Raw genomic sequence first — 25,087 nt, forward strand, 5'->3', positions numbered from 1 at the left:
TGCAGTAAAATGGCAACATAATAAGCCAGTTATAGATTTGTTGAGTGCTCACCACCCGAAAGACGTAAGATTCTCCGCAACAAAAAATAGATACGGTACAACCTCAGCTACATCGTGCCTTGCAGTCATAGGAGAGTACGCAGCTTTAATGTGGGCTGCAAACCTTTTCTATCAGCGGAGAGAATGATATGCTATTGGCGGTAGGTCATAGGAATAGTGACATCGTCTTTCTTATTTTCTTTTGCACGTTGTAATAGTAAACAGTTTCATTATGTGCAACTGTAGTAATGGAGGAAGAAGTTGAAGGAAAATGTGACCAACTTCCCTTTCACTCTGCTCTTGTAAGGCAGCTCTCATCTAGGAGAAATATAAGAAAGGGGACGCCAAGCACTCCTCACATGAACCATACTGTAGCGTTTTCCGTTTCATATCAAATCAAGGGAAAGGAAATAAGATTACAGCACGGAATAAGGCGTATAAATGTAAAAATTTAGAAAAATAAGAACAAAAGATACAAACTAAAATTATCTGCACACTCTGACAATAAGGTATAACCTAAACGAAATTAAAAAGGTTTCATCAATAAATATGTGCACAAATCTATATCTTTCTAGCAAACGATGATGTAGAAAAGACAATAAATACCTACTGCACGCAGGATAAAAATTTCATTAGACAGCAAAATACAATGCACACTTGAAACCTTAAAGCGATACCTCACGCAGTAGGTGCCAAACAACGAGCCTGTGTGCTCGAGTCATTTAATATATTCAACGCTGGATCGCAACACCACACCTATCCTGTGAACTCAGGTAGATAAATTTTGTATGTGAGACGCAAAAGGTCACCAAAAGGTTCAGAAGAAATTTATTATAATCCAATTGCGAAGGAACCAACTGCATTACCAACTATATTACTACAGATAAATTGTAACAATAGTGCGATTAGAAACAACATCGTATGACAAACTCCCTGGCAGATAAAAACTGTGTGCCGAACCGAGACTCGAATCAGCGCACACTCCTCTGCAGAGTGAAAATCTCATTCTGGAAACATCCCCCAGGCTGTGGCTAAGCCATGTCTCCGCAATATCCTTTCTTTCTGGAGTGCTAGTTCTGCAGGTTCGCAGGAGAGCTTCTGTTAAGTTTGGAAGGTAGGAGACAAGGCAGAAGTAAAGCTGTGAGGGCGGGCTCTGAGTCGTGCTTGGGTAGCTCAGTTGGCAGAGCACTTGCCCGCGAAAGGCAAAGGTCTCGAGTTCGAGTCTCGGTCCGGCACACAGTTTTAATCTGCCAGGAAGTTTCAAATCAGCACACACTTCGCTGCAGAGTGAAAATCTCATTCTGACAAGATAACTGACGCGTATTATTATACTAATGTACAATGTTAAGATAATTTTGAAGAGCGGTTGCCAAGAGAAATATACAGAGTCTACATCCGTCGACACATGGAACCGTCTTCCTCTGCCCACTTAGTTTCTTGCGTTTATGGCATCATAGAACAACTACCACCCAACTTGTTCGCTTATTGTAGAGACTAAGCATATTTTGGCTAATTTACTTTAGTTGAAGACAGATGAAACAGTCCAATTACTCTAGTTATATAATACTTAATGGGGGCTAGTAGCACCCCTACTAAGTATTATATTAAACTGAAAGAGGCAGGTATTTCCAAGTGTGAGTACTACGACCCATCAGTTTAGTACGTTGTGGCTGTAAAATATTGACACAAATAATTCACAAAAAATGGAAAGACTGATACACACCAATCTCAGACAACATCAGTGTGGGTCATCGAACAGTATAGGTACACGGAGGCAATCCTGTCTGTGCGAAATGTTTTAAAAGATGTTTTGGGAAAATGCCAATATACGTTTATTGTATTTGTGTATGTAGAAAAGCTTTTACTGGAATTTACTCTTGGAAATTTTGAAATTATCAGAAAAAAGAAAGAACCGGGATGGCTATAGAATTGAGAGGGTAGTTCAAAGAGTCAAAGACAATGAAGGGTAAGTCACAGTGGACTTGAGAAGGGAATGAGATGGGATAGTTGTCTGTCACAGATATTACTCAATATTACACAGGGAGCATGCGTGTAGGAAACCAGAGATAGAATTGGAAAGGAAATTGCAGTTCAACATAAATAAGCAACTCCTCTAACGTTTAACAATGACACTGTATATCTCCTAGAGACGGTAAAAGACTTGGATGAGTAGTTGAGCGGAATGGATAGTGGCTTGAAAGAGATTAAAAATGAACATCAATAAAAGCAAAACAAGGGTAATGGAAAGTAATGAAATTAAATCAGGTGATGCTCAGGAAATTATATTAATAAATGGGACGCTCAAAGCAATAGATGAGTTTTACTATTTCGGAAGCAAAATTACTGTCGATGGCCGAAGAAGAAAGGATATAAAAAATAGAGTGGTAATAACAAGGAAAGCTTTTGTGAAAAAGAGGAATATGTTAACGTCTAATATAAACGTAAGTGTTGGCAAGTCTTTTCTGAAGATATTTCCCGGTGGCGTAGCTCTACATGGAAATGAAACGTAGCAGGTAAGTTCAGACAAGAAGAATGTAGAAGTATGGGGCTGTAGACGAATGCTGACAAATTACGTGGGTAGATCGAAATAAAAATGAACAGATACTGAATCGAATTGGGAAAGAAAGAAATTAATAACGCAATAAGACTAAAAGAAGTGTTCCTTTGAGATGACACTTCCTGAGGCACCAAAGAATTGGCAATTTGATAATGGAATGAAGTGTGAGAGACAAAAATGTTAGAGGGAGACCAATTCTTGAATACAGTAAACAGATTCAGATGGATGTAGGCTGCGACTGATAGCCACAGATAAGGTAGCTTGCACAGAACAGACTACCATGGGGGGCTACCCTACACTAATAACCAGCCACTGTTTTCTGAAGAATGATGGGAAAGTTAAAATTTCTATATGGCGGCATGTTCATTGGTGCTCCATGCCACGGTTATTACCTTTTTTCGATATTCAGGCTACGAGGAAAGTTTTACGAAGCGCACTGGCTTTAATCTCACTGGGAGAGTACATTACATCGAGGGGGAGATCGTTTGTTTTACAAAGCGATCTGATACTAAACTGCTCATTTCAGCGGCAATCAGTTTGCGTGATGTGCAATTTTGAAATCTCTGCGTAAATCTACGTTGAATAATCCACGGATCTGTTCTTTACAGGGCTTTCTTTTGTTAGCAGCACAGAAGCGCCGGAACACTTTTGATGCAGTGAGATACAAATTCAAGGCACCGGTTAAGATCATTATACTGGTTAGAATCTGTTTCTCAGGGAATTTTAAGTAGCCCACTTTTTGCAGCTGTTCTCCCGCACCAAATAAAAAAAAAAGAAAGTTACGTTTATGTTGTACTGTAGTGCTCGCAATTATACGTTTGCTAAGGACTTCAAATAGAAGAGCCGGTCGGAGTGGCCGTGCGGTTCTAGGCGCTACAGTCTGGAACCGAGCGACCGCTACGGTAGCAGGTTCGAATCCTGCCTCGGGCATGGATGTGTGTGATGTCCTTGGGTTGGTTAGGTTCAATTAGTTCTAAGTTCTAGGCGACTGATGACCTCAGAAATTAAGTCGCATATCGCTCAGAGCCATTTTTCATATAGAAGACACCTGCTTGTTTTTTAGAAGGAAACGTCCACAACCGCCTGGTGATAATCGTTACCAGTCGTCTGCTACTTGGAGCAGCTGCTTAACACCTCCTACCTACACCTTGTCGGAAAACATTAATGTTATAGTCTTGGCGATGTTGAATTTTCGTTGAGTGTTTAGTGTGAAAAGTAGATCTTACTGTGCAGTGATTACTCCCGTCTGACATTGTATTGGAGTGCGGAGAATACTTCCTGTGCTCCAGAATCGTCTCCATAGCTATGATCTGGCCGGAGCGGCCGTGCGGTTTTAGGCGCTACAGTCTGGAACCGAGCGATCGCTACGGTCTCATGTTCGAATGGTGCCTCGGGCATGGATGTGTGTGATGTCCTTAGGTTAGTTAGGTTTAATTAGTTGTAAGTTCTAGGCACCTGATGACCTCAGACGTTAAGTCGCATAGTGCTCAGAGCCATTTGAACCATTTGAACCATAGCTATGAAATCACACTCCACGGCATATCCACTGTTGATGAAATGCGAGATTTCGTGCGACACTAGACGTCAGAGGATTCTGTCCAGCCAAGTACCATCAAACTCTCTGTGTCATTACATTGCTGACTTCACTGAAATTAAGATGTGTGGAAATACTACAGAGTGTTAACAGATCCACTACTGTGCTAAATTCTGTTGAATAGGGATTACTCTTCTCCGAAAAATTTCTGATTGTGGAGAAAGATTGACCGTAATTTTATTGCTCGCTATTCTCTCTCCAACTTCAGCTTCTCCTTATATCGAATATCTTCTGGGCGACGTTGAACACTGCATGATTAGCGAATGTGCAGCTAATCATTTATGTTCCTGAAATTCGATTTTCCAACTGTTGCTAAGAACGTCTTTCACGTGTAGAATTATTGTGTTGACTCAAGCGGTCAAGTACATTGTTATGCGTGTCAGGACGTAACAGTAGATACTTGTGAGAACTAATTGACTATCTCTCAAGGGCATTTGCAATATTGAGCTTAATTCAACTAGTCACGATGCTGCTAGTAATTCAATTTTGATTATGTTATGGATCGCGTGCACGACTAAATGTGCTCCGATATACTGATCTCCATATAACCCCCTCCCACTGAACATTCCACTGTGCCTGCACTGCCGCTCAGGGTAGGAAGTGATGAACATGCGATTCAGGTCAGGTTTAGAGTGCAGAGGCATACACTTGAGTGGTTAAAATAATAGACGGGTATAAAAATACAAGGAGCGTTCAATGAGTAATGACAAGCATTTTTTTTTCTCAGACAGTTTACTTTGAAAAAATTCACAATCTGTGGTGGAACACTGGAATATTCCCGTTTCAGCCTTTACAGTTTCACAAATCCCGATAGATAGCGGCGCTATACGTAGCCTTGAAAATGGTATTTGGAATGAAGGTGCGTTCCAGGGAAAAGCTGTTTTTACAGTGGTTTTTTTGGCCGAAAACCAGAGCTTCGCAGGTACTCATAGGCGTTAGCAAAATATGTGCGGAGACTTGTCAGTGAAGAAAAACACAGTGAGTCGCTGTATGTGGTATCTGCCATCAGATCAACAAGGTAGCTCAAACCTATCCGATTTCCCGTGTTCTACCCGGCCGTACTCAGTTGTGAATCCGCAATTTTCGAACGTGCGGACTTCCTTATCCGAGGCGATCGGCGAACCACAATCGACACATCGCTGCACAGCTGGACAACTCTGTTGATTGTGCTGACACACTCGTAAAGCAGCAGGGGTTCTGCAAGGTATATGTCAGCAGGGTTCCTCGCCGCCTGGCAGAAAACCATAAACAGTAATTGAAAGACGCTCTCAACGGGAGGAGGTACGTTGATGATGGGGAAGATACTGATGCAGCGACCCGTAGAGTGGTACCATGTGGGAATAAAGATCTCCCAGTAACGTGGCTTAGGCCGTCCATTGAACGCAATTTATGTTGAAGAAGAGGGTTTCATACCCATAAGAATGGGGAATAATATGGTGTATTAGACACGTGAATAAAACCAACATGCTTTCAGAAAAAAATTGCTCTTTACCTGTTAATAGTCGTTTCTAATTTAAATATCGAACTGAAAGTTTTGTAAAGGAAAATGGAACCAAAGGGGATGTCTAGAAAAATGTTAAATCCATTTCATTTTGATGTGTATTTACAGGTGCCAGATAATGTCCTACTAGGACACCACTGTTATCGTTGGATTACAGTTAACCTTCATTCGAAATGTTGCTGACCACCTACGGCATTCGTGCGAACTATTTCACATTTAGCTTCTGAAACAGCTTTAAATTTGAAACGTTCTGTGTTGCACCTTCTTAAGAAATGATACTTATCTAGTGAAATGAGGACTGTCTTCGGCAAATCTTCAAACACATGCAGTCTTTTCTTTTTCTCTTTATATCTTCCATAATTTAATCTACGTTCAAAACAAGCAAATGAATTTGTCATTACACTGAAAGATAGAAATGGTTGTTACGAATTATGCATCTTTAAGAGGCAGTATTACTTAGTGTCTCCGAAATGGGGAATAAATATGATAGGAATCGCGAACAAAAGGAAACATTATTATTTAAGGTGCCGCAACAGTGGATGGGGCCACATTTCGTTGCACCCAGATAGTTTTATATACGTGGTATCTTCCTCACACTGGTGTATGACTATCTCAACAGTTACAGTGATAAGACGTTGATTTTTCTATCGGTCTCAAAACTATTAATTAACATTACTTCTTTGTGACATATTTGAGGTGTCTACGTGACGCAAGATATCAAATATTTTTCGGTCTCTAAGACCGTGTTAGGCAAAATAGTAAGAGGCTCATCTGGATTATGTAAACAGTAACCGAATATTTGATTCAGAATTTCTGTGATAGTCACGATAGTCTTATTTAGTTAGTGATTTTCAGTTTTAACGTCTAAGCGTAAGAGAGTATTTTCGTAATCTCAAGTGAAAGCACAGACAGAAAGAAGCAAACTGTAGTTAAAACGGAAAGATTATCTGCTTCAGAACTGGAATTTTAGCAACGAATTAGACACGAAGTGAAATAAATCCTCGAATGAAACTTACTTTTACCTACCTTTCACTACTGACAAGTGACGTGTTAAAATATAAAATTGTTTCTTATTTGTACTTAAAAGCTTGAACGAATTGGCAAGTGGCTCCCGTTGTTTGATTCTTACGCCACACAAAAAGCGAGAGAATGTGTTATAAAACTGATTTAGCAAATCGAACAATCACCAGGTAGCACGAAACCTGTAAAGCACAAATGGAATCACGAATGACAGTATATTAGATAAATCATATAAGTCTGACTCCTAATGCACATACATGTTTCGAAGTACAGTTTTATGCATTAAAATACTTCTCTTAGAGGGTTGTATACATGCAGAGGCAAAGCAAATGTTCAGGATAAACCATTTTTTTACTGAAGTATTATATACAACTGAAAAGTGAAGTGTGAGTTCACGTGACTACTTTGGAAGCTTCCCGCACGCTGTACTCAGAATTCGGTGGAGAACACTAAGAGCACTGCTACTCCGAGATTTAGGTTAATCGCACTCAGCTAACGAGTATGAAAGTTAGGGCTAGGCAAGAGAATTCAACTGTAATTCTATCATCAATAAAGGAGCAAAATTGGCAACTCTGCCGAACTATGTTACGGCAAACTTCTATGAATAAATTTACGAATGAAGCCAGTTAAGCAATCCATTAAATTTCTGTAGAACTGCTCATTCTACAATGGCGAACATTTTAGACGCCGTGTAAACGCTAAATGACAGCGGCATATGAAGTTGGAACTTCTTGTGGTTTGGTCTCCCCGTGGCGAACATCGATCGAGAAATGAGGAGGTGAAGAGTACGTAAGTGTGGCTGCTGTCAGCGAAAAGGGGGGGGGGGGATCTGAATGTAGGTGCGAGTGATTGATTCCCGTAACGTGATATTTTACAACGTTGCAAGTCTGTTTATTGGAACAGTAACGAACTGAAGAAGGAGAGATTAACTTGTAGCATTATTCAATAGTGAGTGTAATGCACACGTACAAGGACACCAACCATTGTATGACACTTATTTGCTGAGTAGCTTTACTGCCTTCCGGACTACATAAAGCAGGAGACGAAGTAAATATACTAAGTAAGTAACGAATATTGATTGATGATGATAATAGCAGAGTACATGACCGCATGACGTCGACGGAAATTAATTAAAATCGGGGTTTAAGTCCAATCGATGACGACATCTAAAGACGGACTGGAAAAGATAATCTTTCTATTCCTTTTCAAAGGAACCACCGGCATTAGTATTAGGTTGAAAGGGAAACCGCTTGCAACGTAAATCTCAATGTCTGGGTGAGGATTTGATCCAACATCCTCCTGGATTCGACGTCTTGGCACTGTACCTTAGCGTCCATATTTTGAGACGAGATTAATGTTGACTTAATATTACAGAAAGTAATTACTCAGACTAATATGGAATACACAAGTACATCTGACTGACAGGAAATATACAATCACATGTACCTCATAATTTATATTGCACCTGACTAAGATTGCTTATTTCAGAGCAACAGAAAAACGTTTTATTCAAAAAAATGGTTCAAATGGCTCTGAGCACTATGGGACTCAACTGCTGAGGTTATTAGTCCCCTAGAACTTAGAACTAGTTAAACCTAACTAACCTAAGGACATCACAAACATCCATGCCCGAGGCAGGATTCGAACCTGCGACTGTAGAGGTCTTGCGGTTCCAGACTGCAGCGCCTTTAACCGCACGGCCACTTCGGCCGGCCCGTTTTATTCACCAAGACGTTTAATCAGGTAAGTCTTATAAACATGAACCAAAGATAAAATCATGACTCGCAACATAATTAATATACCGTTATTTCATGAACTGCGGACACGAGATAACGAATCTGACTAGTCATCAAGAACTCGTACTGTTTGCTCTGCTATTCCATTCCTAAACATGTCTGAAACATGCTAAAAGACCTAACAATTAGGCACTTATCAGCATTTCGTTCGTTGTCTCCCTGATTGACACTGGAAGAAGATTCTAAATGATAAATAATGCAGTGCTACGTCTTGCAACAAGTGATCGTGAAATTCTCTTTCTCACTATCTTGCTAAGATCTTCGTCACATATAGTGTTAACCAGGAGGAAAGCACTCGGGAAGAAGTGAAATCTCATGCTTGAACCCATCTCACGAAATTATTTACTCAGAATTCGATTATTTACTCAGAAATGTGATGAAAAGCAGAAGAAATATTGTGACATAGAAAGTACAGTAATTATAGAAACTGCACATGCAAAGGCGCCGTCGTATTCACACAAAGCTTTGGTACAAATGTTCCATTTTCCCATAGTTAATGAAAGAAAAACGTTTCGTGATTGATTCAAAGAACTATAAATTCTTACACAGAATGAGCAACAAAATGAAAAAGAGACAAATGGGGAAATGTAAATAAACTGTAATTCCAAAATTGTACCGAGCGAGGTGGCGCAGTGGTAAGACACTGGACTCGCATTCGGGAGGACGACAGTTCAATCCCGCGTCCGGCCATCCTGATTTAGGTTTTCCGTGATTTCCCTAAATCACTCCAGGCCAATGCCGGAATGGTTCCTTTCAAAGGGCACGGCCGACTTCCTTCCTCGTCCTTCCCTAATCCGATGAGACCGATGACCTCGCTGTCTGGTCTCCTTCCCCGAAACAACAAACCAAACCAATCCAAAATTGTCCCTTAGCCGTGGTGCGCCTTTTCTGGCACACCAGCTCTTTGGTATGACTATCGATTACCCGGATGTACTACTATCGTTGTCCCTGTTGTGATATGGTTGCGGGTATTTGCGGATAGCGAATTGGTCGTCGGACTCCCTTCGAGGCGCTAGGACGTGTTTGAGGGGACGAAGGAGCAAAACACGCGGGCTCGGCTTGCAGCGACGCGGCCGGTCGACCTTGCAGGACGGTCCGGAGTTTGTGGTGCACCTGCCTGGAATCAACTCCGGGCGCTGCTCGTCGCATTGCTTCGGTGCCTGATTTCTCGGACAGACCCATTCCTCGAGACCATCTCGAACGACGGTCTCCATCGAAGGTGTAAGTAGTTTTTGTGCCTTCGTTTCGTGGAACTATTTGCGTTGTAACGACTGTCACTTGTTGGTTGGTTGCCCTAATGTATGTGTTGTTGATGTGAGAGCAGCCGGCTAGGTGTGTTCTCGCATGGAGACCAGCAGTCACTACTTCCTTTAAGGAAATCAACGTCCCCAAAAGACGTAGTAACTCCTAGGTATTGAAGATATTACGACATAGTCCAGTTGTAATTTCCTCCATACGAAGCTTACACAATTGACAGTTACATTACAGACTTATGCAACGAAATTAGAGTGTACAGACCTAGTTTATTGTGAAGTTGTGCATTTTAATAACGTGACATTATCTTCAAATGTCCGTCCCGGTAATAGAATGGTCAGCGCGACAGAACGTCAATTCTAAGGACCCGGCTGGGTCGGAGGTTTTCTCCGCTCAGGGACTGGGTGTTGTGTTGTCTTAATCATCATCATCATCATTTCATCCCCACCGAAGCACAAGTCTCCAAAGTGGCGTCAAATCGAAAGACTTGTACCCGGCGAACGATCTACCGGACGGGAGGCCCTAGTCACACGACGTAAGTATAAAATCTTGAAATTATTCCCATTTCATCTTTGTACACCTTGTCGGTCTTAACCATATGTACAAATATTGTTGGGTAAACTATGAGAGTGTAAAAGTCTGATACTATTTTTACAGCATTTCATTTGTGTACAAGTCTTAGTTTAAATGTTTCACAGTATTCATATTGCTGCAAAAGTTAAGTAGTTTGTATTGGGGTTGGGTTGGGTTGTTTGGTGGAAGAGACCAAACAGCGAGGTCATCGGTCTCACCGGATTGAGGAAGGACGGGGAAGGAAGTCGGCCGTGCCCTTTCAATGGAGCCATCCCGGCATTTGCCTGGAGCGATTTAGGGAAATCACGGAAAACTTAAATCAGGATGGAACCGTCGTCCTCCAGAATGCGAGTCCAGTGTGCTAACCACTGCGCCACTTCGCTCTGCTAGTTTTTGTTGAGATCACTTTTTTTAACTTATATTGTTTATTAATCTCTTAACTTATATAAATTGATGTTTGCTTGGTGTTTGCTGTGTTTTCTGCGGTTTGTGAGAGCGGTGCCACGTCCACTTCGGTGCACAGAAGCTGTGACGTGTCGTCTAAGGGAAAGTGACTCCCGGTAGGGTCCCTGCGTTTAGGTGTTGTTTCGGACGGCTGGTCTGCTGCTTCCGGCATTTTAAGTGAAGTCACCTTTTGCCTAGGGCAGCCTGGCGTCACTGCCCATTTGATAAACATTTAACATCTCTCATGTATATTAAAAAAAAATTTGCTTGCCAATGAATGATATTGAGTGTAACGTATCGTGCTGGTTGTGTTATTGCTCATAAACTTTTATCTGAGCCACCCTTTTAAATTACTCCACATTGTAATCTATTGTCATTAAGTAATTCTAATTTCCTGCTTGTTTGAGAAGGAACCTATTAGTCATTTTGGATATCGTTTTTAAGACGGCCACGTGTTGATTGTGTATTAGCTGTTTTATAAATGTGGTCTTGAATAAATTGTTAATTTATTGATCAGCCACTAGTTGTGTTTAAGGAGCGACACTATACGTTCCTTGACCTCCCATGGTAATCTCGACTTCCTACGTCACAGTCACAGTGTGAAAGAAGACAATCGATGCCTTCATGGAAAAATGTTTGCAACTCTCTACGGAACCATACTGTAACCAGGCGTGAACTCTTCATCCGTGGCGAATCGACAGCCACGAATTCTTTCTCAGGACCCCAAAAATAATGGAGAACGCTTCAAGATAGGTCAGAACTGAATAGAAAATGTGTGATTGCTTCCCAGTGAAACTTCTGTAGCGTACTCGAAACAACCTTGGCAATATGGAACAAAAGTTCAGTCAATTTTCTTCTCCCTGTCTTGTTTTCATTCGCCTGCCACTTACTTGTATAATTTGAGGAAGCATCTACCATTCATAAAAACAGCTAAGTTTCATGACTCATTACTCCCATTCTGGTAAGGCAAACCGCTTGGAGGTTGTTACATACCATGTGGTACCTGAAATCTCGACTTTACTCGTACGAATTACTCTCCATAAACACTACGAGCCTATTACAAATTTCAAAGTAACGAACTCCAAGTCATTTAAGTAATTCTGGGCCTAAACATTTGAACTCCCACAAAGAACTTCGCAACAAGTCCAAGATATCGTTCACCGCCGGAAGTACGGCAGCGGAGTGTATTTAACGCTCCATTCTATACAGCTCCCTGCTAGAGCGCTTCAATTGTTTCCTGCCTCCCGTAAATTCCACACGAGTGCAGGCCGTGGTTAACAGCTTCTCCCGTGCCCACATCTCCTGCTCAGATCGACTATCGTATTTGTTACCTATACACAGTTACTGTAACATCTTAGGTCAACAACCCATACCCAGAGCAGGCGCGATAGAAGGAAAACTCCTTACGACAAAGAGAAAACTGTCTCGCTACTCGCCCACTACAAATAGACATATTACATAGTATGCAAACAGATATGAAGATTAACATTTGTAATAAAAAAAATTGTTCATACAAATTTTTTAGTCAGTCTCTTATTGCAGGAAGCTTTTAACACATATTATGAGACTGACAAATATGATACTGGTTTGTAACAGGGTGTTAGGGTACATGATATAAAATGTTGCCAGTCGCTTTTATGTATTACGTAATTTACGCCATATATTCGCTGTGTATGTGACTTACTGAACATCTCCGGCGGTACACCGCAAGGTTAGCGCCCTTCGATTGTGCCATTCCAGCACTAATCGAAGTGCTAGGTGTTTCAGGTGCCAGCCAGCCAGCCAGAAAGCCAGCCAGCCAGCCAGCCAGCCCAGCCCAGCAGAGCCGCAGCGGTCCAGCAGCAGCAGCAGCAGCAGTCCCGGTCCCGGCCTGCAGCAGCGGTCCCGCCGGCAGCAGCCAGCCAGTCCTCCTGCGGCAGCAGCAGCAGCCTGCCAGCCAGCAGCAGCAGCAGCAGCAGTAGCAGCAGCAGCAGCCCCGGCCCCGGACCCGTCCGTGGCAGCAGCAGCAGCAGCAGCAGCGTTCCCGCCGTCGCCGTCGCCGTCCGACCCTGGTCTTCGTTCGTCTTCGTCTGTCTTCGTCTTCCTCCGTCTTCGTCTGTCCCCAGTTTGTGTCCTTTCCTTTTCGTCCTGTGCGTTTTTGTTTCTCCCTGTCGTCATGTCCGCCCCCACCACCACTACCACCACCGCCATAGTTTATACATCCCCTTCCTCAGCCTCCACCACTATAACATGGTGTGCCCAGTCCCACCCGCCTCCTTCCATCCCATCTCTCCTCACTCTCCCTTCGCCCTCGCTCTTTGTCGCCCCCTCTCCAGCTTCTTCCTCCCGCTCCTCTCGATCTGATCCTTTCCCCCCACTCCCCCAGCTTGTCACTGCAGCTCCGGCTAGGGTGGTGGCCCGTCGGGCCACTGTCCATGTCCAGCTCTCCCCATCGCCTTCGCCATCACCGCCGCCACCGTCACCAACATCGTCGCCGTCGCCTTCACCGTCACAGTCACCATCTCCGGCGCTGACTACTGCGTCCACGCCGGGACCTGTCCCTTCCCCCCACCTCCCTATAGCTTCCGTCCCTCATATCACCATCCCCCCACAGGGTGCCATGGATGTCTCCCCACCTGGCCCTGCTCCCTCCTCCTCCTCCTCCTCCTCCTCCCCCCCCCCCCGTTTATACAAATACCTCCTGTCCCATCCCAATCCTTCCTTTCTCGAGGCCTGGAATCTGTCCCTCCTCCTCCGCCAACACTTCCCTGGTGCCCCCATCTCTCTCCTTACTCACAGACGGGATTCTGTTCTCATCTCCTCCTCCAGCCCAACCCTCCATACTGTCATCCTCTCCCACCTACCCATCACCCGTTTTGGCCCCAACACCTACCTCACCCCTTCTCCTTCTCCATCTCCTACCCGCCAACCTGAACCCCCGCGTCGCCCACCGACCCTCACCGCCGTGATCACTCGGCTCAGTCCGTCGATCACGGAGGAGGAGGTGTTGGCGGAGCTCAAGGTGCATGCCACGCATTTTCAACTCGGCCGGCCCCACCCGCCTTATGCGGCTTTTCTCCGAGGACGCCCCCTCCATTGACCGTCTCCTGAAGGAGGGTGCCCTCCTCTTCAACCAGCGCTACAAGGTCGACCCCTCCCGTTCCCCTCCTCAATCCCTGCGCTGCCAGAGGTGTCTGCGCTATAATGCACACCCAACTGCTGAGTGCCGCGAGGCCCCCACCTGCCCGCATTGTCGGCAAGCGCACTTCCTCCGGCAGTGCCCTTACCTTCAATCCCCTCCCTCCTGTAATACCTGCACTCTCCCCCATCCCACCTACTCCCAAAAGTGTAAAGCCCGACCCCCTCCGACCACTCCTGAACTCACTGTACCTGTCCGTCCTCTGGACGCCCCCACCCCTCCTGGCAATTCCCTTTATCCCCCCCCCCCACTGCTGAGGATATCTTCTGGTTCCTCACCATCATCGTTCAGAATGTTCATCCCTTTCAGCGCCCCCACACCCTCCAATAGATCTCCCTCGCCGCCCGTTCCATTTTCCATCTTAAGATGTACGCCACCTTCTCCAACAACCAGGCCCATTTCACCTTCTCCCGTCTTGACACCCTCGTCTAAGTCCCTGTCATGGCGCGACAGCACCGTATCCTTTTCAACAATATCCGCTCCCTTCCCGCCAACAAGAACCTCTTCCTGCACACCCTTGCTACCCACCGCGTGGATGCCCTCCTCCTCAATGAAACCTTCCTCAAACCCCACCATTCCATCCACACCTCACCCTATCTCCTCCACCGCTCCGATAATCCACTCCCAATTGCGCGTGTCGGAGTTGCCATTGGTCACCACCGCCAGATCCCTGTTCGGCTCCAACCTCACCTTCCCGACCCCACCGAACACCTGATTCTTAGTCTCTTCTTTCCTGGCCTTACCATTACCTGCGCCACCATCTATGTTCGCCTCAACGCCCCTATTCCTTTCGACTTCCTCTCCCACATCGACCGTACCTTCTCCTCCTATGTGATCGCCGCCGACCTCAACATCCATAGTCGTTCCGCTGCCCAGTTACGGCAGTGGCATCGGTTCCTCTCCTCCCTTCAAGGCGACCTCATCCCCATCTTCCAGCACACCCGTCCTGAATCCAACTCCACTCCCGATGTTATTCTCTCCTCCCCTAACCTCCTTGGTCGCATTATGGTGGATGTCCTGGAGCCTATTGGTAGCGACCATCTCCCTGTCCTCCTCACCATTTCAGACAGTCGTCGCCCCCGCCCTGACCCTCATAATGACCCTCCCCCTAAGTACGTCCATGACTATTCCCATGCCAACTGGAATGCCTACCCGGATACCCTCTCCATCCGGGTCGATAGCCACCCTTTCACCTACCACCATCCCGATGATGTCACCCATGCCACCTCCTTTCTACAGCAGACCTTGTCTGAGGCCGTGGAGGCCCACGTCCCTACTGTCGCCATCCACCCCCACCGCCCTAACTTACCCCCACAGGCCGTCCTCCTCCTCCGTGAATCCCGCCGTCTCTACTGTGCCTTCCTCCGCACGCGTGACCCGGACACCCTACGACGCCACCGGCAACTCCAGGGACACATTCGTAACTTGGTCGCGACTAAGAAACGCCGGGACTGGCGTCAGCCATGCACCCGTTTAAATGCTACCCTACCTATCAACTCATCCAAGTTCTGGTCAGCCTTCCGTCGCCTTACAGGAACTAGGCCCTCCCCCTACTATCCACTTCTTCATGATGACCACCCCTTCCCTAACGCCCTTAGTAAGGCCAATCACTTTGCCTCCTACTTGTCCGATGTGTTTTCCATCCCTGATGATCCCCAGTTTGATTACTCCCTCTTCCCGGATATCCACGATCGAACTGACACCTCTGTCCCTCACCTCGCTCCTGGTTTCCAGTACTTGGACAACATTGCACAAACGGAACTCAATACCCCTATCACTACACAGGATCTCATTGCTACACTCTGCACAAAACGCACCACCGCTCTTGGTCACGATCGTGTCACCTACCATCACCTTCGTGAAGCTCCTGTCTCTTTTCTCTCCACCCTGGCCAGGCTCTACAATGTAGTCCTGTCGACCGGTTATTACCCCGACCTGTGGAAAACCTCCCGTATCCTCATGTTCCTTAAACCTGGCAAACTGCCGTCCTCTGTCTCCTCCTACCGTTCCATCAGCCTTACCTCGGTCTTCAGCAAGGTCCTGGAATCTATCCTCACCCGACGCATCCACCAGCATCTCCGCCAGCACCGCTTCCTTCCCGTTACCCAGTGTGGCTCTCGGCCGTCCTTCTCTTCCAACGATCTTCTCCTTCACCTCACTCATCTCCTTTCCGACCAGCTTAATTCCCGTCGCTCCGCAATCTTCCTCTCCCTTGACGTCGAACGCGCTTATGACCATGTATGGCATTCCGGTCTCCTCTTCAAGCTCCAAACCTTCGCTCTTCCCATTAACTACGTCCGTCTGATCAGTTCCTTTCTCTCCCGCCGTCCTTCCTATGTCACCGTCCATAGCACAGATTCCTACACCTTTTTCCCCTCCGCCGGTGTGCCCCAAGGCTCCGCCCTCTCCCCCCTTCTGTACCTTTTGTACACGGCAGACATGCCGCCGCCGTCACCCCCCGTCCACCTTCTCCAGTTTGCCAATGACACCGCCTTCCTTGCCCTTGCCCCCACCCTGCAACGCTCCCAACACCTTCTCCAATCCCATCTTGACCGGTTCACCGCTTGGTGCAACCAGTGGTTGCTCAAGGTCAATCCCTCCAAAACCCAGGAGATCATTGTAGGCAAAACCACCCCTTCCTTCCGCCTCCTTGATTTCTATCTCACCGTCTATGGCTGTCCTATCGCCCTCACTCCCACCCTTAAGTACCTTGGCGTCACCCTCGACCGTCGCCTCTCCTGGACTCCCCATCTCTGGACAATCCAAGCCAAGGCACGCTCCCGCCTCAGTCTCCTCAAGCTCCTTTCCGGCCGTACGTGGGGTCTGGACCCCTCCACCATTCTCCACACCTATAAATCCCGCATCCGCCCTATCCTTTGTTATGCCCATCCAGCCTGGATCTCCGCCCCCCTACCTTTTATAAATCCCTCCAAATCCTTGAACGCCATGCTCTCCGCCTTGCCTATCGCATCCGTCTCCCCTCCACCACGCGGATCATGTATGATCTCATCCCCTTCCTCCACCTCCTCCTTTTCCTTGAAAGGATACGGATCCTGTACACCTCCCGCAAACTTGATCCTCCTCATCCACTCGTATCCTCGATCCTCTCCCACCCCCGCCTACTGCCGCACCTGTATTCCCACGTCCCACCCGGTCTCCATCTCTGGACCCTCCTTACCCTCTCCCAAGGTGGCTTCCGCCAGCTCCCCCTCCCTGATGATGTCCTCCTCCCCTCCATCTACACCTCCTATCAAATCTGATCCCCCCTCCACTTCCTGTGTCTTTTCCTTTAGGCACCCTCCTTCCCTCCCTTCCCTTCCCTTCTCTTTCCTTTACCCCCTACCTCCTCCCCTCTACCCCTGGGCTTCCCCTCCCCCTTCCTCCCTCTCCCTCTCTCCTCTGCCCATGGCATCTCTTCCCTCCCCTCTCCCATTCCACTCCTCCTCCTCCTCCTCCTCCTCCTCCACTCTTGGCAGGTCCCCGGACTCGTACACGCTCAGTGGACTTTCGCGCGCCGGAGATTATCGCCATCTGCGTGTCGTGTGTGTGCCTCGATTTGTGTTTCGTGTTCTGTCACCGTCACGCCTCCACTGTTCACGTGTGCCGTCGCCGTCATGCGTGTTCTGTGCGCCGTGTCACCAAGTGTTACTGTTTTTTCGCGTCCAGCGTGAACGGCTTCATGTTTATTGTTTTTTGTATCTCCATTTTTTGCCCGCCGTTTTTATTGTATTGTCTGCATCACCTATATGTCATGTTATTGTACCACTTAAGGCTGAAGAGCAGCGTAATATGCTGCTGACAGCCCGCCTGTATGAGGTGATTAAAATTACAATAAAGGGAAAAAAAAACTTACTGAACACTTTCTTTCCAAGTAACTCGACCCATATACAACGTGTTAATGATATAGATAGAAATAATATGATAATTAGTATCATAATGTGTACCCACTTCATTGTGTCAGTTTTTTCTCTGCGTCTAACAGTTTTTCCGCCAACACATCAGTTAATTTACTACCTGATGTTTCCTGCACGGTCGTGACTACACAAGAAAGTAGACGATAGACGATGCCTATCAGTATGGAGTACCCATTTTGTGTCCACGCAACCGTACGGCAACAACTGACCTGATACTCAAGGAAAAGTACTCGTAATAGCTGTAATTATTCGTCTGCAAATGAATTAAATGGTGATGTGCCCGCCCGGTTAGCTGTGGGGTCTAACGCATTGCTTTCCGCGAGGGAAGGCGTGCTGGTCCCCGGCACGAATCCGCCTGGAGGATTAGTGTCGAGGTCCGGTGTGCCGGCCAGTCTATGGATAGTTTTTAAGATGGATTGCCATGTGCCTCGGCGAATGCGAGCTAGTTCCCCATATTCCTCCTCAGTTACACTATGCCGGTGACTACTGCGCAGACACTTCCTCCACGTGGGCGTACACCATAATTACTCTACCAAGCAAACAGTTGGGGTTGTGACGTATAGTTTTATATATATATTATTTCGGTGCCTCCAGTGTGACGTATAGTTTCATATATATATATATAAATTCCTTTTGAAGCACATTTATATTCAGAACCTTACACCTGTGTCACAGAACAAATCCAACATGGAGAATACTTTACACAAGTTTACGTGAAGAAATGCCTCCGTTAATTATTACAGTATTTAAAGAACATGAAAATATGAACAGTACATGAGATTATGTTAATCAATTCAGCTGTAAAAAGCTAAGGAGCATATTATTAGCAAAATGAGATATGTGCAAAAGTGAATGAGCACTTCTCATTTGGGAGTAAATCAAAACAATCAGAATGACTGAATGAGAGCACAATAAGACGAGCCATGAACGAATAAGAGCTAAGCAACTAAGCAAATAAGAGAATAGGCGAAAATGAGATGACAACAAAATGAGAGCTGGCCGAACTCCGTCGGCACTTACATACGATTGCGCTCGTGGCGGCACCTCGCAGCCCGTTTTCTACACGCGCGCCTGCGACCGCAATGCACTCTTAGCGCTCGCGGCGGCGTCTAGCGGCCCATACGCAAGTTGTGCGATTGCTGTCGCTGGTCGACCCGTAATCTATGATGTTACATGGCCCGCAACGAGTAAGGCCGTTAATTTATTAAATGCCTGACACATTTTGTCAGTTTACACCGATCGCTAAATTTTACTTCAAATTTTCAAATTACTATCTCTTTTTCTATCACCTTTACATTCAGTGGTTAACAAAATAATCATTGATTATCACATATAATGATATAAATACAAAACATTTTAGTCATATTTCAAAAGTATGACAACAGTAATACAAAACATTTTATTATTTCTTCTTCTACCTCTATTGAATAGAAGGTAATGTACAATATTTCAGTTGATGCTTTGGTGTGAATATTTAATTAATTTACAGGTTTTATTTAACTACAAAAGCTGTAATGATTAACTGGCATTTACACGGTTTGAAAATTCTTTGTATATACATTGCGACATCTACTGCACATGGAAACGTCTGGAAATCGTTTACGTACATGAAATTTGTCTGTAGTGTACTTCGTTAACTTCGAGGTTACTACTTTAAAAATGTGAATAGAAATATATAACACACATACATATATGTATCCATTCTTTTACATCGAGAAGTTATTTTTCAAAAAGAATATATGTCAGGTTGGCTCGAAAGATCACAAATTATCCGAGTCCTTCGAGTAATGATGTTCAACAGACATACATTTCTAATATATAAGGTAACATCTGTGTATCCTTATCCTTTCCAATTTACTGGCTATTGACATAGTTTGAGTGTGCTTAAAGAAGTAGTCCAATGGCACCTAGAAATTTTGAATATTGCCCTTTTTGTTAAGGTCCTCAGGTCAAGCAATGGCCTATCACTCATTGTTTATAGGGTACATCGTTTACCTGTCATATGACTAAGGTATTTTCTTTTGTTTATACATTAAAACATAAAAACTATTTTTGTATTTTATGAACATTATACATATTTCCTTGTTTCTTTGCCCTTTTTGGACTTATCTCTACTCAGAATGTAGGTACAACAATCATAGGCGCTACGAATTTTGTGCGACTGTTATCGTGTTGTTTTGCTTATCTTCACGAAACTATTAGCTATAGTCAAGATCGTTCTTGTAGTCAAGTTTATATTCACACGACTCCGTCTTTTTTTATGCATCTCATATCCAGTCTCAAACGATATATATACAAAATAGTACATTTTCATATCTATTAAAAGAAAAAAAGGAGAGAAAAGTATTCCTGAATGTGTGCAAGTAACTTATCTTCCGTGAATTACAAGTTGAAAGGACTTTACTCTTCCGAGTCTTTTCTTGTATTGATGTGCATATAGGAAACTGTAACTCTCGTAAGATTTTGTCTCATGCTATATTTCCACTATTTGTGACCTAATTGTGCTGTTATATTAGGAGCAATTTCACAGTTGGTCTTGTATTTATTTAGTACTTATTTTAAAGAATAAAAACATTTTATGTTGTTCCTTACACTACATTATCCTCATTCCTTTGCATTAAAAATATTTGTTTTATCAATATTTTACCGGAAGCACCTTTCCAAAATTCTACTTGACACACTTAAATTTTATATAGAAAATGTTCTACCTCGATACTACATTATTTCGTTATAACTTCCTGTACTTTCACATATCACATAATATAATCAATTTTTAGGAGTTGCAGTTGAAAAGAAAATTTTTTCACAAGTGTAGGAAACATCTTTAGACAGTTAACGTGTTTAGCTGAAAATTTGAATAAAACAGTGAAAAAGCAAATTTATTAGTAGCAACATACGATGTTCAGTCCAAGATGGTTATCTATACAGTCATTCTGTTTTTTTTTTAATTTTTTTAAATCTATACACCTTTTAATGTCTTGGTAAGGTTATAGTCCCTTTTGTTTAAGGGTACCGGGATACACTAATAGATACACGCCAGGATGGGGTATATTCTCTATTAAGAAAGGTCCAGTAGATAATAGCTGCCACCTTTTATTCTTATTTGATAATTCTGACGATTTCACATGACTTATAAACAGGTCGTTATCACTGACTAAGAATATTCTTCTCCCAGGTAGTCTATTATCAAAATATTTCTTCCTCAATTGTGCTTGGTGATGTAGAAAAATGGTCGCCTGCCTGATCTTTTCGTCGAAAGAGATACTTTGATTTGCAAATTTCGGCCAAATTTCTGTCAACTCATTTTGTTCTTGCTTTTTAAACATGAACTCTTCTGGAGTGTGGTTTGTCGCCGAATGCGTAAGATTGTTTACAATTTCCTGAAAGGGTTTTACGTAACTGACCCAAGCAGTATGGTTGTTATGGCAATACATCCTTACAAATCTATTAAACTCCCGAAATACCCCCTACAGGGTTCGCTTCTGGATGATATTTGGACCCAAGTATTTGCGTAATTTGTAGAGCGGCCAAACATCTTTTCCATTTGGATGAGGTAAATGTGGTCGCAGTGTCTGACAATATCGCTAGCGGTATACCCACGTGCGGTATAAAATCAGCAATTAATTTTCGAAGAATGGAAGAGCCTTTGGCCGACTTAAGAACATAAACTCTGAGGTTCTTCGTAAAAACATCAAAAAATGCCACTAAGAATTTTGCACCACCCCTGGCTACTGGGAACGGCCCGTAAACATTGACCGCTAAAATCTGCAATGGAGAGCCTGGTAAAATTGGGTGTAGTTCACCCTTTCTACATACAGTTATGGCTTTCGCCTTTTGATAAATTACACAAGTGCGAATCAAGTTCTGGACTTTCTTTCTAATATTGGGGAAATAACAACATGTCCCAATTTTATTAGCACACTTAATAACCCGAAAGTGCCCCAAGGTGTTATGGGTATACCATATTAATCGGTCTAGACAATCAACTGGAATACATACGCACCACTTTCAGATGCAGGATTCTTTCTATAAAATTGCATCTGTTTTTCAAGTCTATGAAGGTTGCTGATTTTTGGATTATGACCCCTCAATAGCTCCTATTTAACTGAGTTCCACTGAGGGTAGGCATTTTGCAATGCTGCTATATTTTTACGTAAGTCAACAAAATACCGTCTATTTGCCTCATCTTTCATTAGAAACACGTTAAATTCCAATGTTAGATCTGAGGATGGGGAATATTCGTTTAGTCCTTGGGGCATCCGAGATAGGGCGTCAGCAACAATATGGTCCTTACCACTGATATGCACTATCTCGTAACTGTATTCTTGCAAAGCAAGAGACCACCTGGCAAGTCGTGCATGTAGGAGTTTGCAACTATGCAAAAAGCTTAGTGCCTTATGATCGCAAAAGACTTTGGCATGTGCACCAGCTAAATAGTAATGGAATTTTCCGAACGACCACAGAATGACAAGTAGCTCCAGTTCTGTAGTATAGTAAGATCGTTCACATGAGGTTAAATTCCTACTCTCAAATGCAATTGTGCAAAAGGTGGGTTGTCCATCAATATTTTGAACATGGAACAAACGTGATCCTAATCCCACATTGGATGCGTCTGCATAGAAAGAAAATTCAATACTCGTATCAGGATGATAGAGTAATTTTGCATTTAATAAAGCCTCTGATTTTTTTAAAATCCGCCTGGTATTCTGGAGACCAATTCCAGTACGTATTCTTTTTGAGAAGACGTAACAACGGCTCCGCATGTAGCATTTGAATTGGAACATATCGGCGATAGAATGACGCCAGTCCCAGAAAAGCTTTAAATTGCCATCTTGTTCTGGCACTGGAAATTTCGCTATGGCATTCAATTTTTCACTATCTGGGAGGGTACCATACGAATCAATCATATGGCCCAAAAATTTAATTTTCTCTAGTGCAAACTTCGATTTACACAGATTAGCTGTAATACCAGCAAGCAAAAACTTATTTATTACATTCTCCGGTATTTCCATATGTTCCTCCCAACTATTTGTGGCGGTAAAAATGTCGTCTACAAACAGTGATATCTTACTCACAAGTTCGGGACCCAACGCTTCAGCAAGTGCCGCAAGAAAGACACCTGAGCTTATATTTAAACCGAATAGTAAAACTTTGCATTGATAACTTCTTCCTGCGTGAATGAAGGCTGTATATTTCCTAGATTGTGCCGCAATAGGAATTTGCCAGTAGGAAGTCGGAGATCGAGGCTAGAAAAATATTTTACGCCATGATATCTCTGTATCAATTCGTCTATACTCTCGGGCCTTGTTCTCACGGGTATTATAATTTTATTGATTTCTCTTGCGTCGAGAACAAGTCGTATTTGTCCATTTGGTTTGTCTACAGCAAGTAAGGGGCTCGAACAGGGACTGTCAGATGGTTCTATGATGGTCCATGCAAGTATCTTTTGAATTTCATTACTAACTGCGTTTCTTTTTGTCCATGGTACTTGGTACGAACTACGACAGAAGGTTTTGTGTGCCATGACATTCATCCTATATTCGTATCCCCTAATCGCACCAGGTTTTTCTTTGAATACTCGTTCGTATTTCACGAGAACCTTAAACAATTCAGAACGCTGCTCTGATGACAGCTGAGCAGATCCAGAGACTATTTTTAACATTTGTTCATGTCAGTCAGATTTTATTACTTGAACCTGTTTCCCTGAGGCTATAGTTTAATTTTTTGAAATTCATTTGTATACCCGGGCAAAACCTTCCATGTGTGTCGGTTATCCTCAGTAATTTTAGAGAGACGATTTTCTGTTTGACCTTCAACTCACATATCCCGTTAGAAAAGTCGATCATTGCGTCCTTTTCTTGCAAAAAATAAAACCCTAAAATACAGTCCACTATCAGCACATCAATTATGAGGAACGCGCATTCAATCGCTACATTTACAAATTCTATTTCTAATCGGGCATGTATTTTCACGCTTCTACTTCTCCCTCCAATCGCTCCCAAAACCTTACAAGTGCTAAGCGGCAATATTGGCACCCGTTTTGCTTTAGTGATCTGTCTAAATAAGTCTATAGAAATCACATTAATATCAGACCCAGTATCAAATATTGCGTTCACTGAAATAACTTCGATTAATATTTTGACGGCAGGTTTTATAACTTCCGAATGATTGGTGCTGTATTTAGTGTCCTCGTTATACAATTCATTTCTCATATCAGTGCCATCATTGTATCTTAACATTTTTAATCTTAAATCAGAATCTTCCCTATCTCGCCCACCCGCCTGCGCTTCGGGATTTAATGCGGCGGTAATTTGTTTTCCGCTGGCTGTGAAATCGGCCGCATTTCGGTATCATTTACTTCATCGATTACTATTGGTGGCGGATGCTGTCGCTAGTTTTGATTTATCGGGTTTTGTGTCTGGGTATTCTGTCTCCCTTGATTTCTGTTTTGTGTCGTTTCGTTATTATTGTAGTATCCTGGAGTGAACCCTCGTTCCTGCCTCCTATCCGCAGTACCTCGTTCCCACCGGCCTGATCTACCTTATCCGTACGCGTTGTTATTGTCTCGGCTTTGGTACGCCGAGCTGGGATCTCTGCCATCCGGCTCGCGACGCTGAATATTTCCTTTCCTCCACGACTGACTTTGATTTAGAGATCTTGCCCGCACATCCTCCTGCATAAAATCAATTGCATCTACTATGGGCATACACTCAACGTTTGCATCTGGGGCGTGAATTAATTTTTCGAGTATATCAATAGGCATCTTACTCTTAAGAATGCACAACAAATCTTTATGTAAAATTGGCTCGTCCCAGTATTTCGTTTTATTCAAATACTTCTCGAAATACTTTCGGAGCGTTCCTTTGCTATAACTAAACTGTTCGGGGTTCAATACAGCCTCACGAAGTCGTTGCTGTATCCCTAAAGACCAATATTTCGCGAGAAACCTTTTTTCAAACTCGTCATATGTGGAACCTTTTTCAATGACTTCAGTGGCCCACAAGGCCGCATCATTCAACATGAATCCACTTACGTAACGCATCTTTTGTACTTCCGTCCATTTTGTGGGTAACACGCCACGAAAAGAACGAATAAATACTACTGGATGCACCTCACTCATGTCAGGTGAGAATGACTGAACCCTCCTGTGTTTGATAATGTTTTCCTCCATAATGGCATTTACATAAGGTGTCGTAGCCCCCGGTAATGAATATGAT

The sequence above is a fragment of the Schistocerca cancellata genome, chromosome 8, assembly GCF_023864275.1.
Source record: "Schistocerca cancellata isolate TAMUIC-IGC-003103 chromosome 8, iqSchCanc2.1, whole genome shotgun sequence".
NCBI lineage: Eukaryota > Metazoa > Arthropoda > Insecta > Orthoptera > Acrididae > Schistocerca > Schistocerca cancellata.